A 15864-nucleotide genomic window follows, 5' to 3' on the forward strand; every position below is an offset into this window, starting at 1 on the left:
CCAAAAAACCCTGCTCTCACACTCAGAAAAATACTAGAAAATGTACCTTGCCTATCCACACAGACGTCTTTTCCTTCATCAGTTGTGCTCTGCAGCTCAACAAACTTCACAGCCACGTAAGGGAAACAAACATGAAGGGAAAGCATGGAGATCTCAGTTAGCATGAAAGCAAGATGAAAAATAAAGCATTAGAACAGCCAAAATAGATAACAAGAAGGTCTGTTGAATGTCTGGCTTTCTGCTTGCTGAAAGAAGTGGAAGCTTTAATTATGATTCATGGAGTCATTAATTTTTTCTATGCAGGAAAGTTAATGGAATAATGATTTTTAATCGCTGTGGGATGATTCCTGATGTGTCTAAACAAAAATAGTAGTGATGATGTATAATGCATAAAGAGCATTTCAAGAAAAGGAGTCTCACTGAAATGAAAGGACACTTAAGGACTAAATGTTCAAGGATGCCTTTCACAGTTTCAGTTCAGGGCACAGGCACTCAGGACCTCAGTCTCCCAGGATCACAACCAAAGTGCAGCTGAAAGGCCACTTCTGCTTCTGCCTGCTTTACATGAACATAACAGTTTGTACCAATTCTTTTGATGCTTTCTTTCCCCTCCATTACTGCCTGAAATGTGGTGACTGTTGCAGGGCTTTCTGCCCTGGTGATGAAAACCATGTCATTAAGGGCAGCCCCTGCCTAGCTGCAGACTGCCCTTTGACTGAAGCACACCGGTGGCAAAGTACCAGGCAAACTCGACTTGACTGATTCATTTCAGCAGTCATCTTGTGTTCTTCCTGTTCTCATTCAATTAATGTTGTTGTAGCTAATTAAAAAAACATGTTAGTTTTATTTGGATGTAGGACATAATATTTTCCAAAATGAGGTATGATGAAAATATATGAGACAGCTATGGAGCTTTGTACAGAACAGCTGTACAGACTGCTTATATTTCCTTGCACTATAAAATATAAATCTAAGCTGAGTCATTGTCTAGCTTATTTTTTATTCTTTTTATAACAATAAAAATTGTGGAGCTTGTGATATATATTACTTAGTATTGTTTGTTCCTACAGTTTTAATTCCATTCTTCCCTACTTCTGTCCTCTCCCTCCAACCTGTTTTTGGTTTGCTTTATGGAACAAAACAGGCTGCTTGACACAGTAAAACTCGCCTGCTGCTTCTAGGGTTGATTAAACTTTTATCTATTTATTTCCCTTGAGTGCCAGCTTATTGTTCCTCATTTCTGATGTCTCCAGTGTAGATGCCTGTATTTGGTCTGGTCAATGCAAAGTCCAAGGCACCTCTGCAGCATCTCATATTTTTTCTGTTTGAGCCACTTACATCAGGATTATACAGACAGCATGGGAAAGAAGAGGAAGGATTTGCAAGCCTTCTTTACAGCCACTGCCCCACCCTGTGCTCAGTACTGATGCAGAATCAGTGCAACCTGCACAGGACAAGCATAAACACACTGCTCACATCAAGGCTTGATCAGTGCAAGCAGGTTTGGAGTCTCAGAGATTGAGATAAGTATTATCGGCTTTACAGAAAAAAACAACAAAACCAACCCTTCTTGGTTACTCCAAGCACAGTTTTAAAATAGGCAGTAGTCAAAAACACAAAAAGAAATAATCCAAATTCTTAAACTCAGTTCAGTTTCACATGAAGAGCAGAGCTACCACTCTCTTCCTTTTGTACATGAAGTTAGGGAATTCCTTAGATTTGCCATTTATGTCTCTAGAGAAATCTCACTAGTGGTGACTTCCTTGTGTTGCTATAGGTCTTCTGATACTGATGTGCAAAGGCGCTCAGCATGCTCTGTGACTCCTGATTTTGCTGGCAAGTTACAAGCCCTAACCTTTTCTATAAACTAAGCACTTAAAGTTTAAAGGCGATAATGCATGAAAAGTATGATTTAATCACAATGTACAGCTTGTTTATTTGCAGTGACCTAAACATAGTCACTGAACAGCAATCGGTGAACTATTTAATTTCCAGAGAACCTCTAAAAAAAGCCTGCTAGCTCGCGTCTACTAATACAATTGTAATTTTGAAATCCAGCTGCTCTAACTATCTTGTGAAACAAACTCCTAAAAATACTGCCTGTAGAACTGTTATGTCACTAAGGGTGACATATTACACAATTGAGACAATTTTTTAAATATTTATTTCTTTTGAAAATTTCTAAGGACAGGTATTCTACAGCTTCCCAAGAAAAACTTTCTGGAGCTGATCTTCAAGACAAAAAAAATTCTAATGCATAAGTAAAATTTATAGTGTTGAAACTGGGTTTTTTGACTTTTGCTCTACTGTGCTCCTTTAAGAAGAGTTTAGCTCCCTCCTACAACCACCAATTGAATATTAGCAGCCAACAAAAGAGTCCCTGCAAAGCCCTCTCTACTCAAGACTGAACAAACAACACTCTCTCCATCATACCAAAAAACATAGTGGGTGAAATAGACAAATAAAAAAGCTATTAAAATATTTATTTATTTTTGCACTCTTGAATTAAAAAGTGACCATCTGGAAAACTACTGTTCCCAGTAAATAAATGACTGTGCCCAGAAAATAAATGACCCTGCACATTTTCAGAATCAAGTTTGTTTTCCAAACAACATGTATTTCAAAATATATATTGCATTTAAAAGTGCAATTTTTAATAGTGAAGAGGAAAATCTTCAAAAATAAGTGGAAATTCTTTAGTGCAAACTAATCTTGTAGATCCAATACTGCTTTTAGATCAAGTTACTTCTTCTCATACATTATATGAGGCTTTATGTGAGGAATTGCAATAGTAAAAAAAATATTGTTTTTCAATTGGAACTCTAAAATATTTTAAAATATTTAAAGGCACTGTAAATAGTTTATTTTAAACTCCTAGGTCTGGTCATTGATCATACCAGTGCTGGTTCAAAAGAGATAATGAAATTTTGAAAAACTATTACTTATTTTTGTTTGTTTGCTTGCTTGCTGTTTTTTTTCCAGCCAGAGTAACCTTTCAGGTGATACACCTTTATGGCACATTTTTAAGTCAGCACTGACATTATCAAACATGAGGCTTAATAGATTGGATTGATGGCCAGTTAGAAGCTTTCCACAGGAGCATCATACAAAGGCTAGGACTAATACCAGAAATAATTCTGGTCTCCCTCCATGTGCTCCTTCATGAAGGAAATGAAATTTTGGTACCTCTCTTGGATTTGTGTTATATCTGGTTAGGGGGCTAAATTATCTCTAGCATACATAGCGTCTCCTCAATGGACATATGTCAACAAGAGAAGAGAAATAACTGATCATCCAAACTAAACTGCAATGCAAAGGCTTCCTTTTGGGATGAACTACGACAAAGAAAAATAAAATACAGAGGTTATAGAAGACACTATTAAGACAGAAGTATAAATATCTGAGAGTGTGAAAAGTGTGCAGAGGTGAACACAGGAAAATCAAGAATCTAGAAAAAAAAATTGTTCATCAGTTGAGGTGGAGAATTCTAAACTAAAAATTGAAAATTCTATTAGGTATTGCATAATTCATTTTGTTATCCATGAGTTAAGGTTTACAAGTGGAAACTTGCAAATAACAGCAACCTTTATGGAAGGTTCCTTGATCTTCACTCATACAGAACTAGTATTATCATTATTTAATCTTTGTACTATTTTGCTCTTTATGCATAACACATTCACTATCACACAAGTTTGCAAATGTTCACAAAAATAAACTGTTTTATAAACAGATTCTTAAAAAAGTAAAGTTATAGTTCACTGATAGGAGCTATTGAAGACTTTCTGCTGGATTTCTTTGAAATCTGCTTGTCACTTCCACAGTCTGGATTTCTCAACCCTCCACTTCCACTGAAAAATGTATCAGTTGTCACCTTGTGGTTGGAGAAGGAAGGAACATTTTAGTATGGGGACTCCTTCTTGTTTTAAGTGATAAGATTTATTTTTTTCTGTGTGAGAGAGCGTTAAGGATAATTCTTAAATTTTATTGGTTTTTTTTCCAAAGAGGAGTAGTATCCTCAGTGGAGTACATTTCTCACTGTGCTCCAGTGTAATTAGACCTTCCAGGCCATCAAGAGAATGCTTGTCTGTCCATAGGCATAGGAAGGAAATGATCCATGTGTTTAACACTCCTCTTTCTCTCGCTGCTTTTAGTGCTGCTCATTGAATGTCCGAAATGCAACGACAGCAAGGAAAAGATCGATCCTATTAACACCAAGAGAGGCAAACAGAAGAGAAAAGCTTTTCCAAACCTTTTATCAGAGTTATGATACAGAGAATACAATGGGGAATCAACTCCAGCCCTTTGTGGAGCTGCATAAATAAGCATTAACATGTAGTGTCTGCCTAAGTTAAAAAAAAAAAAAATCTGCATTATCTATCTATCTATCTATCTATCTATCTATCTATCTATCTATCTATCTATATGTACATATAGACGAGACAATACCACAAACAAAGTGTTTCTTTAATTGATGTCATGCTTTCCTTTGAAAGAAGTTCTCCTTTCCATAGATTAATTGTCTCAGAGCGTGGTGGAGCTACACCCACGCTGCTCCTGGCTCTAGAGGTCTCTGCCTCAGGATTCATCATGCAATGCAAGCTTAACACTTGCCTTTACTGTTTCTTGCCTTACTCAAAGAACCAATGCAGACAATTTACAGGGTAATCCCAATCCTAGAGTTCATTTATAACATACAAGAAAAGATATATTGGCTTTAACACATGGGGATTTAACTCTTCTGGGAATGTGATGGACCAGCCAAGTAGATACAATAGAAGGGCTGAACGATGTAAATTTAGTAGATTAGGTAGATTAGGTGACACTACCATGTCCAAGATGGCAACTGAAGGGATTCTGGATTCCCTGTTTCCCACACTCATTTTAATACAAAGAGCACAGCCCCAGAATTTGGCAGCTCTGTGCACTGTATAGACTCTCTGCTGACTGATTTCTGTTTTCAAGGCTATAGAACAGAAAGGAGCAGCCAATGATGGTATTTGATTCTCATCTATGTTCTGTGTGCCTCGCTGTCTCTCACCTTTTGACCCAACCGATCCATGTTGTTAAGAAAATCCTACAGTCAGTAATGAGGACAGCCAATTCCTTCTTCTGAAAGGTCAAACTCTGAAACAAATCCAACTCCTAGTTTTCTGAAATGTTGGAATAAAACATTCCTTTCACTTGACTTCAACCCCAGGGCACACCTGATCTGAGAGAATAACTGCAAGTTAGGACTGGTGTAACAGACTTCCAGCATTCATGATTCAAGGGATCTACAAATATCCCCAAATAGGAATCCTCTTGTCAGAGCACTTAAAATTATTGAAAGAATCACTGATTCTCACCAGCTCTTCATTTAAATGCTGCAGTTTAAAGCTGAACTTGCATCTGCACACTTCCTCTTCTGAGGGGTTTCTTCCTTTATGAGTAGGCAAAATATATTTTGCCTGAAGTGGATATGTATTTCCATGCCCTAAGGTACAGAGATGCAGGAAGGAAATGTGTGAATTAGCCTGCCCTGAGATCTACTGTCTATAGACTAGGGGCAGAGAAAAAGAATCATTGCAATAAACAGTGTCAATGCAGGGGCCATTATCTGCAGATGCTGTATCCTCCCTTCTCCCTGGTACAGTTAGTGCCTATCATGTCATCCAGGGAAGGTTTTAGCCTCGAGTTAGGCCACAGGTATTCTGCAATATAATACTTATAGCATTCTTGAAGATTTTGGGTCAGGTTTGCCTGTTTGCAGTCATAGTCTCACTTTCTTTTTATAACTGAGCTGGCAGCAAAAGGCAAAATATACTGAGGAAAAAATACTTTACAAAATCTGTAGATAAGAGAAGAAGTGTCAGAAGGAGAAATCTTATTCCCTTCAAGCATCTCATTTCAACTGAGATAGACAAGGACAGAATACAGAATTACTGCCTTGTTTCACAATACAAAACATATGACTTGAGGATAACCATTTGAATACGACTTTTTTCCCCTTAAGAAATTAACATAACCTTTGAACCTTTAGAGTCTGCACACAGACACTCCAGCATACAGCACTGTGTGAAACTTCACATATTGACAAATTAGAATGCTATTTTTGGCAAGGCAGTGATGTGTCAGGTTAAATCTAAAACTAGAGAAAACAGCCTTTGGTCTGTGTCTGCAGGTATAATCTTCTAATGTGTGACCGAGTCAAAATTACTCAATTTTATTGGCTTTCCAGCTCCATATTAGTCTTTCAAATAAGGATATATGAAAGTAAAGCAAACTCTTATTTATACTGGTAATTCTGAATATAAGAGCAAAACTGATGTTGATTGAGACTAGAGACCAGTTAGAAAGTTTGTTTAAAAGCGTCCTTGTGGGACTCAGACCAAAGTTTCACCAGCCCTAGGGCAGCAGACACATACACTCTACATCAAGCTAATGATCATATTCCCATATGCACTTTCCAAACATCATTTATTCAGAGCTGAAAAACACTGCATCACAAAAAGTTACATTTCAGCTGTTAACTGGCTCTATGCTTTGTGAATTCTTTTAGGAGGAGGAAGGTGGTACTGTTGCACCCACTTCTCTGAATGGATTGCAATCCTGAGTACTAAAAAGTACTGGATTTATACCAACAGTTCTGGGTTGATTTTTTTTGGTGATCTCTTTATTCATTGAGAAGACAGAATTCCTTCAGACTGAAATATAAAGTAAATGGAGGAAACTTGAATAATTAATGACTTGAAACAGAAGTAGTCAGTGTTTTTTACAAACCCCCTGGCACCAATTTTAAATAAAAGGAATGCTAATACTTGGGGGAAAAAAGTTTCTAAGGTCCTATTAAATGTTTCAAGCCACAGATTTAAACATCTGGCTAGAAGAGCTCATATTTGAGCATGGGAGGATTAGGTTAAACAAACCAGTCTCTGGGGACTTGAACAGAGTCAGCATACTGCACACCTGAAATACAGCGAGTCCTAGGAAAGAAGTTCCTGGAGAAGTTCATATGCTAATGCCCATATGCAAAGCTGAAAATAAAACATAAAGCCTGAAATTTACATTAAAGAGGAATGCATATCTATTATTATCAGTACATAGCTGCCTGTTACTGAGTGCAAAAACAGATTTCTTGCTCCTGCCACTCAGCCTTCAGACACCTCTTCCAGACAGAAATGAGAGGTCCATGGGCAGCCAGGGGAATAGGGAATACTGAGGGGAATGAGCTAGTCATGTCCAGCCTACTGAGAAAAACAGAGAGCAAACCCCATGTGACAGCAAAACCACCAGAAAACTGTAAAACAGTAAGGAAAGAAAACAACCCCTGGGAAGAAAACCTCACACTGATGAATACCTTAGTGTTCATCCACCTCCACAGTTTTTACTTCCATTCCTTTACACCTATTTCAACCTCCTCTTTTTTTTTTTTTTTAAAGTTTTTTAAAATTTCTAATACAGGAAAGGGAGTTGTCTTAAAAAGTCTACAAAATATATTCTTTAATTTGCCTCTCTAAATCTTTCTCTTCTTTCCCAAATGTCTGAAAACCCATGTCTGAAACTAAGCAGTATGCTCTCAAGAAGTTCATGCCTTCTGGATCTATACTGATTACAGGTTTTGAGGTTTTCTCTTCCACTTGCAGATATTGTTTCTCTTCACTGTTGTGTCACTTCCCTTATTGTCTTCTGTGTTCTATGCAAAACTGAGCCAAAATATACTGACCAACAACAAAAGATCCAAATAGAAGAGCAATTGCTTTGAAACGCTTTCATTAAAAATATGAAAACCAAAATCTAAATCAACAGCAACAAGGAAACCTCTTTCCTTTCAAATATCCACTCACAATTATGTGCTGTCATGGTATCATGAGAGTCCAAAGAGAAAAGTATGTGGCCCATCCAAGCTTTACATTGAATTATTCTGTAGGGAAGAAAAAATCATAACTACTGCCTCATGCAGGGCAATGAATTTAAATCAATCCTGTGGAATAAGGCCTTAAGGTTACAGATGTAAATTGTTTGCAATAGACCTAATACATCTCTCCCAGCCTTTTTATTGCAGATACTGCTGATTGATTTCTGTATTAAAGTGCAGCAGAGATTGTTGTAAATTAATATTAACATATCTATAAATGGGACACAACTTGTTTAAGCTGCTGGAAACCCCTCCTCCTTCGTTAGATCTGGAGATTTCCAAACTTATTACTTTAAATGAGAAAATGATAAGCAATGAACACCCTAATTTATTTAATGTCATTTTAATGGTTTCAATTTACTTCTTTTCTTAAATAAATGTCAAGTACAGTTAAAGATTATAAGTCTTGGCTATCACTGAAAGTCCATTTTTTGTAGTTAAAGTTACTAATAAAATGTTAATCATGCTTATTTCTTGCCCTGCACTATTAGCTATTACTTCAAAGCAAAGCTCCTAAGATTTAAAGACAGGTTTTGTAACGACAAGGCCTCCCTGTGGCATTAGGAATTACACTCACTTTTTCTTCTTCCTTTTCTCAGATTGCTTATTCCATCAGGAGTAATTTACTCTAATTAGAGTCTGTGTGTTCTGAAACTGTAACAGTTTCTCCAGGACAAGTTAAACAATATTGTCTCCCTAGTTGCTATGGCCCTATCAGCTTCATAAGCAAACTTTAAACCTGAATAAATTAAACCTAGAACACAGCATTTGTCAGGCTGGATCAGACAACTGGTCTATCACAGCGCCCTGCCTGCCACTGGCAATGATCAAACGCTTCACGCTCTTGAGCAAGACGAAGCATGCCTGGTGTACCCAAGGCAATATTCTTCATAGCACAGGGAAAATTCCTTCCTGGCCTCCATAGATGATGGATTATTTCCCCGAAGCTTAAGATTTTATTACAACTTTCCTTTTGCTTCTTTAACTAAAGAAGTAATAGATATCAAGTCAGAGATTCCTATATGTAAAACCAGATGTATCCTCCTTATTCAACCTGATTCTTCTTTCCTGATGTGGAAACAAGTGTTGTGAAGTAGCTCATGCATAAATTCACAGAAATCAAAACCACTCATATCCATGAGTGCAGGATCTGAGGACAGTCTGTGGCAAACTGTCATCCCTGCCTTCTTCTGTAGCCTTCACCGTGTCCTCGTCAAGCTTACCAAAGGGTTTCTTGTTCTTCTGGCAGGGTAACAGCCCCACTTCCCACTCAAGAATATAAATGATTCATTTTTCTCCCTGTCATTTTCCATAGTTCTGACTGCTTTAATAATGTGAGGGGATGTTACGTTTATTTCATTTTTTTTGTTCATTTGACTTTTTGCCTTCGTTTGTTTTTTGTTTTTTTAAAAGGCATATAACTCCTCATTAGACTAAGGCATTCCTGGGTGATACTGTTTATTTTATATACATTTTTGTGAGACAGTTCCAGTCACAGCACCATTTGCCTTAAAGTCATAGGATCAAAATTATAATGAAGCAAGAGACTAATATTATTTCATGGACAGTGTCATCATTATGACTTTATCACTTTCTTTTTTAAAAATTCATATTCTTGCTTGAGAAAATCCTATGTGGATTTTTATTTTTTAGCTAAATTGTCAGAAACAGCACAAGCAGTGTCAAGCAGAAAACTCACAAAAGAAAGCTTTTTCCCTAGAAAAACCATTCTCTCTATCCTTTCATGGTTTCTCATCTTTCAGATTAAAAAAAAAAAAAAACAAACAACCAAAACCCTACATAACAAACCCACAAAAGATCAGTTATTTTCAGTTATTTTCACCTATAAACATTATACTCAGTTGAATTTCATAGGCATCTTGCTGCTCAGGGGCAGGGTGTCTGCATCTGCATAGCTCTGGATTTTAATTGCCAAATCATGCTAATTAAGTAAAAAACCTTAAAGACTGTTATTAGCAAATATCCAACTCATTGCCTACTCTCTCATCCAGATCATTAGCCTATATGTAATGTGGCACTGACCTAAGCCACATCATTGATTTTTCTGCAGAACCAAGATTCAAAATTGCCTTGTTCTCCTCTTCACTTAAATATCCTTCTGTCTTAAGAAACAATTTATTATCATCTTTATTTTTTAATTTTCCTTAGTAAGAACAGTGTTTTACAATAGGCTTTATAGTATTATTTGAAATAAAAATCAAAAGCAATTATATTTTTGATCCCACCTTTATTTTTTCTTTTAGAGAGAAAACTGAAAAACACATGACCCCATTAACCAAATTAAAAGCAATTTTTTGCTACATAAACTTAGCATAGTATTACACTGATTCTCTAAAATTTCAGTTAGTGTCCAATGATCAAAACAGAAAGAATGTCTTCTATTCTTCAGTTTTGCTTTATGCCTTGAGCTGCTTAAATATTGACTTTCATTTCAGGGTTATGTTTCTGATCTGCTTTTCAGGAAAAGTTGCTTAAGTCTGAACTCGGCAAAACAAAACTTTTAAAAGAAAACTTCTAAAATAAGAGTTGTCACTCCCCTATTTTTACTCAAATAATGCAATTGAAAGTAGGAAGTTTAAACATTTGGTTAAGAAAAAAGGAAACAGCTTTTAAAGACATAAATATCTCAATAATAGTTGCAATAATTCCACATAAGAGAGGTGTAATTATGACTTGTCCAAAAAGGAGGGTGGCAGTGGAAAGGCCATCAATGGGGTATTTATAAGGAAGAAAACAGTATTTCAGAATGAAATAGCACTACACTGAAACAGTTGTAATGCTCCATAAAATTGCTGGAATCGAGCAACATGTTAAAAAAGCCACGTACCTCTTTTTCTTATGACAAGAAAATACATCTAACTTTGAAGGATAATGGCATCTTTTATGGCACATCCTTGGTGCACAGAGTAGCATCACCTTCAAGAGTGCACAAATTCACTTCTAAAAGTTTGTGCAGGGCCTTGAAAAATAGATTATACATTCAGTGCACCTGTTGTAATTCTGGGAGGGGTGAACAAATAATTTGATGTATTACTGGATGAGGTTAGAATCATCTGAACTCATGCAGGTGTTATGATTTGCATTAAAAAGCTCAAAACAGATGTTAGGGGGTTTCTCAGCATATAAAGAATGCAAAGCATTACAAACATTTAAGCTTTTTCTTACATGAATAAATTTGCTCATATACATTGGAATATGTTATCTGAATATGTACTTACTATGTTCACAAGTAATTTGTAGGTTAAAATTTTATGGAAATAATTTCTGCATTGACATTCAGCCCACAGATTTCTCCTAAACTCCACTTTTGGGGACCCAGATTTCAAGAAAGTAACCCCAAAACAGATACACTATATATTTTAAATGAAAATTAAACATATTGGGAATGATAGATATAAGGCAGATGTATTTCTGAGCATGTCAAGTTTGCAAGCATGGAGCTCAGGCAGTAAGTTTTCCCTAATGCCAAATACTTTCTTATGTTTGAATGAATGTGACAAAAAACAACAGCAACCAAAAACAAAATAAAACAAACAAAAAAAACCCACCACAAAACCCACCAAAAACACCCCAAAAACCAAACCAACAAAAAACCCCCAAACACCCCCTCCCCCCAAAAAAAACCCAAAAACATGAAGAAAACACTCAGTCTAGCAGTTATTCTTGCCAGTCACAAGGACCTTTAGGCAAGATGCAGGAGGCCACATCTTAAAAGCACTGTGTGTCCTTGGTGAACCCAGGACCATGCTTCTAAGTCTTTTCCTTGGTTAGAAGGAATAGTGATTCCACACACTCTGCAATATAACACACTCTTTAATAAGGAATGAACTTAGTAATGATGTGAATAACAAAACACAGCAACAAAGACAAAATTCACAAATCAAATTTCGCAAAGTTTTAGAACACCTAAAGATTTGAAAAGACTTAGTTTTTAAAAATACCAGTCAGTGAAACATTCAGCATGTTTGAGTGTAATTTAGCTCTCTTGTTATCTCTGGATATTAGCTTGATGGAAGTTGATGTACGTTAGCATCTTGGTTTGGTAGTTCATGCTGTAGCACTGAACCACAGAGGACATTAATTCACATGGTGACTTTTGGAGCCAGACTATAAAAACTCATAAATATTATATATTCCATTATTTGCTTCTTATAAAGGGGATTACCATATGAAAACCCAAATATCGGCTGCATGCAGGGAAAAGGAATCAGAGTATGCAAAAGACAAAAGTTAGTAAATTTGGGAGAATAAAGAAGGAAGAACACATAAAGGTGATATTTCATGATTTGCTGAGGGCCGTTCATACCCAGGCAGAAAGCGAGAGCCCTGGCATGGTGGATGATTCCCATCTTTTGTACTGTATGACCACAGAGCTACTCTTCCTGAAAGCAGCCCTGAGGGAAAGCTCAGAAAAGCCGGGTTTCCAAGTGGGGCTGCTCCCCGCCCTGGCACGCAGCAAAGTGCCAGCAGTGCTAACAGGGTGCCCCGGGCTCTGAACCCCCACTGGCGAGCCCAGCCAGCCCGAGGTGCACGGTGAGCACTGGCTCTCATGCCCCTGCTCGCTGGGGGAGGCTGTGCTCATGTAGGTGAAGGAACTCAGTGCATGAATGCAGCAGCTCTTTCTGTGGCTTAATGCTTGCAGTTGGCACCAGAATAACCCTCTTTCTGCTTAAAATTCACACCCTCCAGAAGATATATTGTCATTAAAGTAGGAAGATTCTGTAGAAGTTGAATAAATCAATCTACAAGTTACCTTCCTGTTTGAGTGGAGCACCTCTCCAAATGTTATTAATACAGCTATTAATACAGGAGTGAACTGAGCCTTAGGACTTCAGACTCAAATAATAAATTTCAGGATAACAACAGGCAAGGTGTGTATGTGAGTGTGTGTGCATATCAGTGCACGCACATCTGTCTCTGTATATATTTACAATCAGAAAACAGCTCATGTTCCACTGTTTGCTATTAAAAAATAAGCAATAGAAAAGGAGTTATTTTTAAGTCGAAAAAATAAGTCTCATCTTTCATTTGTGCCAAATTCCACCAGTGACTCCTAGAACCACTGATATAAGGAAATTTTTTTTGGTATGTTTATTTAAGCATATTTCTTTTTCTTACCATTTCAAGCATCACTGAGGGTGTTTGATTGTCCTTTCCTGAGCTGTTCAGAGAGAATCATTATCCTCTCTGACTATAATTCCCTGCTTAGCTGACTGTATCACCTTCAAAACTTTATTTGAGAACTTACCTAATTAGCCTTTGAACCACTAATTGGCTATTATCTGCAGATCTCTTTGCTTTTTCTTGCACAGAAGATTCTGTTCCTTTCATTATGGGAACACAGAAATTGCCATCCTGGGATAAAACAATGGGTCACACAGTCTCACATCTTCTCTCTTACCAGAGCAAAGACAAGACCTCTCAAGCAGATGTTCAGCACCCCGTGCCTGCTCCTGTCATTATCTCATCTGCAAGGCTTCCACTGAAATAAAAGGCACAGAACATTTCCCCTTTGGCTGCAGGTGTGCATTGAACAGATGTCTTCATTGAACTGTCCATGGTGACATTTTATTTTTTATTTTTTTCCCTGAGAGATTACAGCTAATTCAAAACTTAATCACATGTTCAAATAGTGTAGCTGTCATTCCCAAACAGCTCATATGTGCTGATTTGGGTACTGTGCCCCTTAATGCTGCTAATTACAAGTTTGCTATGCAGGCACACACCTTCTTGTGAAAGAAGCAAATTTAAGTTCTAAATTTTTCCCAACCAAGATATCTTTTTTGATTTCAATGCAAAACTAGCACTTTTTAGGCTTAAAAGAAAGTATAATTATTTTATCATAACAGCCTGATATATTTTGCTTTATTTTAAAAAAGAACATCTCTCATATTTCTTCAAAGATAGACCATAAGAAATGACAGATCATCCTCTTTGAAACATTTCAAAAGCTTGATTCCCAGTATTGCCAACCTTATCCATTTAAACTTTTTGAACTAGGCTCCAGAGACTCACAACCCACATAAAAAAACCAAAAAAACCCAAGACTTATAACAAGAATTCAATGGATTGCTGAAATAATGAGTGGATGGACTTATTTATCCACCTTCAGATACTTAAAAGTCCAACTTATCCCTCTGAAAAGATAAAACTAAAGAATAATAATCAAGCACAGCTCTTTATTTCAGTAATAAAATCAAGGGAAAGAAGAAAGAGGAGCACACTGATCCCCACAATTCAAGATGTGTACAAACTGGAGAGGGTCCAAAGAAGGGCCATGAAGATCATCAAAGCACTGCAGAACTTTCCCTATGAAGAAAGGCTGAAGGAGTTAGGCCTTTCCTCCATGGAGAACAGAATACAGGTCAGGAGCTCATCACAGTCTTCTAGCATTAGAGGGCAAAGAGGGCAGAGGCCCTCTCTCCACAAGGAGCCACCTGGAGAGCACAATGGAACAGGTAGAAGTTGCACCAGGAGAAGTTTCATATGGACACAAGGAAGAAATTTTTACAGTGAGAAGAGTCAGTCAATGGAATAACCCCACCAGGGATGTAGTGGAGGCCCCATTACTGAAGGTTTTCAAGATCTGATTGCACCAGGTGCTAATTAATCCCATCTAGGCTCCCTTTCCCACAGATTTCTGGACCAAATGATCTACTGGGGCCCTTTCAGTGTGGGGTTTTCTGTGATTGACTCCATGATTCTTGGAAAAAGTAATGGAAAAGAGAGAAAAAATACAGAGGAAAAAAGAAAAAAAAGGACAGAAGAGCAACACATTTTTCTACTAGCACAAAATGGAGCACTGTAACAGGCTCTACTCAGATATATGAAGTTCTCCACAGTGCTCCCGCCATGCAAAGGGTGAAATGACTGCTACCAGTGCTTGGGCTTAATTTGAACTCTAGATAAAATAAAATCTGAACACCTTCTGGTTTCCAGGGCTGAATAATTCCAGAGACCTTGACGTAGTTTCTGTAGGTCATCACACTAATTTAAATTCACAATGCTTTCATCTCTGCTTTGAATGCAAAGTACCTCACACTCATCTGTGCTGCATTTCCTTTTCTATGCTTTCAATAGATCCAGTTATTTCCCTCTCAAGCACCTCACAATTCATTCTCTTCTTGACTACCATTTTGTTCTCAAAAGAATGCTGAGCTACTCTAGTTTAAGATTAAAAGCAAAGAAGCTGCAGGACAAAATTTAGTGACCCTAGTAACTAAAGTGTAATCTTTTGATTTAAACTGAATTTGTTTCCATTTATGACATGGGAAATGTTGACGTTAATGCAAAATAAATTACATTTAACCTAAGGAAAACTATATTGCTGTTTCGGCTATCATCACTTCATGTGCATGTGAGCACACTCTTGATCTCTAGCATACACAAAACTACATGACTTGGTTTGACTAAAGGTCAATTCAGCTCAGCTGATCTTCCATGTGGGCAAAAAGTATCTTAACTGATGAAACTTCAGTGAAAATATAAAGCCTTTTTTATGAGGTCCTCTTCTCACAAAGATGCTTTCCAATGCTTTTTTTTATGCAATGTGCTTCTGCATAAAGTCATTCCTACACTTGCAGGAGGACATGAGACAGTGAGGGTTCTGATGATGGTGTTTCAGCTCAGTTATCCTGGGACCCAAATAACCCCTGCCTAATCCTCAGCCTCTGTTTCAGTGTTCTGGTATGACAACATGACAATCAGTGTTATCTCTAGCTTGGAAATCCTTGTGGAGGTTTATTTTCCCTGCCTCATGTGGGCTGTGCCCACGGCTTTCAACTATGTCTGAACCAGAAGACAGGCTTAAAATTTTCAGTATGTGGCTTTCAAATAAGGAAAGTTGCCACTCTTACCCAGGTCCTCTGCAAAATTACTAAGACTGTAGAATTGGGAAGAGGATAAATTAGCCTGAACAGGAAATACAGTCCCATTCTCTCAATAACAAA

The 15864-nt window shown here is 37.3% G+C and overlaps 1 protein-coding gene across 1 annotated transcript in view; it reads right to left on the reverse strand.

Moving 5' to 3' along the window:
- GPC6 (glypican 6) overlaps positions 1-15864 on the reverse strand; it is a 713349-nt gene that overhangs the window by 258341 nt on the left and 439144 nt on the right. The window lies entirely within an intron of this gene.

The sequence above is a fragment of the Poecile atricapillus genome, chromosome 1, assembly GCF_030490865.1.
Source record: "Poecile atricapillus isolate bPoeAtr1 chromosome 1, bPoeAtr1.hap1, whole genome shotgun sequence".
Classification (NCBI taxonomy): Eukaryota; Metazoa; Chordata; class Aves; order Passeriformes; family Paridae; genus Poecile; species Poecile atricapillus.